This window comes from Bidens hawaiensis, unplaced genomic scaffold, assembly GCF_021521415.1.
Source record: "Bidens hawaiensis isolate Kalapana, Puna unplaced genomic scaffold, B.hawaiensis_p1.1 tig00000599_1, whole genome shotgun sequence".
Lineage (NCBI taxonomy): Eukaryota > Viridiplantae > Streptophyta > Magnoliopsida > Asterales > Asteraceae > Bidens > Bidens hawaiensis.
In genome coordinates this window covers 1,086,896-1,090,701 of record NW_027491036.1, presented here as the reverse complement: position 1 = coordinate 1,090,701, position 3,806 = coordinate 1,086,896, and positions in this window count along the sequence as shown.

Genomic DNA, 3,806 nt, shown 5'->3' with positions numbered 1-3,806 from the left:
ATTGAAAATTTCCCACCTGAATCAGAAGGAGAAAAGGAGGAAGGAAAAGGGAGAAGCCATAATTGAATCTGAATCTAAGAAAGAACCTGTTGATACACAGGATGTGAATGATGAGGTTGAAGATGATGAGAATGTACAGGCTGCCAAGAGGCATGCCAATATTTGAATGAAACAATGGAGAGGGAATTCATTGCCCAAACCATGAGTGCTAAAGAGTTGGCTGAGCAAGAAACATTGATGGAACAAGCTAACATTGCCAAAACTCTAGATCAAGAAGGAAATGTTGAGCAGGAGGTGATTGACGTGCCGATCAAAATGAAACAAGCTGAAAAGGTTGACCACACCTTAGCACTTGTACTAAGTAAGTTCAACCAAACACAACAAGAACCTCAGCCTAAAACCAAATCTCCAACCACTGCTGAACCTACTGATGATGATTCAAGTAACCATATGTGCTAGTGCACGGTTTTTCGTCTTGAGTCTTTGTAATTATGGTCAACGAATTTGTTATATATTTAATGTAATAATTAGTTAAGTTATTGTCTAGTTCGTTATATGAAAGGTCTAGTTCGCTAGGGGATGTTAGCTAACTAAGACTTAAGCTTATTCCCTCATGATTCGTTAGGTAATGTTAACGAATCAGGGGGTGTTTCGTCTGATTTATGTATGTAACGAAGTATCGTCTGGTTCGATAGGGGATATTAGCGAACCATATCTATCTTCTATATATAGTGAACACTGTTCGCGTTTAATTTAAGCGTTGAGAGCTAATTAACGAAACTCTGTCCAGATTCTCTCTCTCAATCTTCATCCTTATATTACACAACTACTATTATATACATACTGATAATTCATACTCACATACAACACTAAATCAAAGATAACTATGAGCTAGATCTATAGTTGAGGTATTAATCCATTATAAACAGATCTGAGATCTGTTAATTGTTATTGGATTAATTATTTCGGGTTCTAACAAGTGGTATCAGAGCTTTCGGGGCTCAATTACACTTGATTTCGGGTTTATTTAAGAGTTTAAATACATAATTAGTTTAATATGTTCTGTTTTGGTTAAATTTGAATCAATTTATGGATAATTGATTGATTTAGAGTTGGATTGGACAGGATTTGAGGTGTTTAACGTATTAGAAAGGATTGTGAGTTGGAATTGAAGTTTGGATTGGTTTTGAGTGGATTTGGTATCGGCTTTGGTTTAAGGCTTAAACAGGGGTGTATTTTGGTATAATTGCGTTGGTTATCGGAGGAAATTGATCACGAGGTTTGATGTATTGGATTCGCGATTGAGTTACGAGTATTTTGGTAGGTCATTTGTGGATTTTGGTTAAGAATTGAGTTAGTATTACAGATTTAAGGATCTATGTTGGTGTTCATCATTTCCAGATTTCTGGGAATTCACTTTGAAGATTTGAAGATTTGAAGATGAATATGGTTCGCTATCATCTTTCTGATGATTCGTTATATTATTCACTATTGATTCGTTATCTAAATTAGCTGATTCGTCATAAACTTCAAGTGATTCGCTAGCCAGTTTGTATCATTTGTTAGTTCGTGTCATCTGATTCGTTATTTTGATTAACTGATTCGTGTGACACGTGTCCACTTTGGGATATGTGTCATAACACCTTTACCACGTGGCATAAGGTGTTAGAATTTGTTACAAATGGTTGTAACAACCTGATTCGTTAGAGTTGATTAGCTAATCAACTGTAGCTGGTTCGCTATCTATTTTGCTAAGTCTCTCTTAGCAATTCGTTACTGAAAAATTCCTAATTCGTTAAGATTTTTCTCATCAATTCGCTAGCTAATTCGTCAGTCAATTCGTTAGTTTGTTTTTCTGATTTCGTTGATTTTTTGATTCCTTGGATTGATTCGTTAAACTCAATTGTGATTCGTTGTCTGATCAATCATAAGTTCGTTAAGATTTGATTCGTTAATCCACTGTTCACAGTTCGCTACAACTGTTTACAGTTCGTTATAGTTACCATTCGTTAATCTTATTCGCTGGTTGATTTGTTACATCCTTGGATTCTTGTAATTTGTCAAAAATGGCTGGTATGTATGCACTAGCGTCTCAAAACATGTTGATGCAACAAATGTTGCAACTTGATACCGAGATAGGTTCACATTCGTAATGTCAATGATTGATGAAGTTCCGTAACTTTGCCAAATGGGAACCTCGGTTTCGTGCTCATCTAGGATCAGTTCATCCTGATTGTTCATATTGCTTAGATGAAGTTTATACTATTCATATGACTGGAGATGAGACTATCACTTGATTGCAGAAATGGATAAAATGAAGATGGAAATTTCTGAGATTGACAAGATTGATACTATTAAGAGTGCATTACCAAGTTCGTACTTTGCTAATGGTATTGAAAGAAAACAGTTATTTCAATGAAGAATTGACTGCAAGTGAGTTATTACAAAATATTGAAGCTGTGAGTATGATCTCAAGTGTCAAAAATCATCAAAGGAAAGTCAAGATCCTGGTTTCTATGGGGGTAGCATGCCTTTAAGTTTAACAATTTCACCGATCACTGCTTTTCTGACACAGAACGCAAAAGAGAATGAAACAACTATTTATAGTGATCCTAGAGCATGTTTTTATACTGCTGGTAACTCTGGATCACCAAATGTTTCTTCTGGTTCAGGAAGTTCGTCTTTGACAAATCAATACTCATCACCTCCGAACGTCAATATGAAAGAAGCTGAACAAAATTTTGCTTTCTAATCAGCTTTCATGTCGTCTTATGAAAATCTAGTGAGTAGTAAAATTGCTACTAGTGATCTGACCGATGAAGACTATGATCAGATTGATCCAGATAACTTAGAAATCATGGATTTAAAATGGAACATGGCAATGATTGTTCGAAAGGTTAAAAGATTCGTGCAAAGAACTGGAAAAGATCTTCCCGCTCTAAACAAGAAGTTGGGATTTGACAAGTTGAAAGTGAAATGTTATAATTGTCAAGAATTCGGTCATTTTGCAAAAAGAATGTGACAGACCGAAAAAGAAATATAATGGTCCTCGTGGTCAAAGTTCAAACTCTTCAACACCACGAGGTAATGATGCTGAGAAGAAACCATCAAGTTCTGGGTCACAAGCAATGTTAGAAAATGGAGATGATTGATCACAACGATTATTGTGCAACGATAATCAAGCTATTGGCTTTGTTCGGGTTGACTCAAGATTTCCATGGAAGTGAGGTATCTTCTGATAATGACTCTGGATTGGATTCTGATGATTCTTGTGACAAGCCTACAACAGTCTTTGCATGTATGGCTAAAATCAATGAGGTTAGTCATTCTATCTCTTCTACATCATCTGTTAAAGTAAATTGTGCTGATTGTGAATCTAACAAACCTAAGTTAGAATCTTTAAAGAATCACAATGAAAATTTAGTGAGAGAACTTGCTTCACTAAAAGATACTTATAGGCAATCCTTGACTTCTCAAATAAATTCAAGAGAGAAAATTGAGGCCTTGACTATAAGTAATCATGATCTTAAGGCTGAGTTATCTATGAAAATGACAATTAATGATCAAAAGTTTCAAGAAATTTTGAAACATCGGTCAAAGATAACCGAGCTTGAGAATGAGGTTCTTGAGTTAAAGAATAAATTGGGTAAATTTCGAAACTCATCTTTTCTGTTGAATGAAATTATTGAAGTTTCTGGAAAACAAAAGGATTCAAATAAAGGTATAGGTTTTGTTGAAATTCCACCACCATTTCACAATGATTATAAAATTAATCCTTTTGCTCCAACTGAGGAAGATGTTATTCT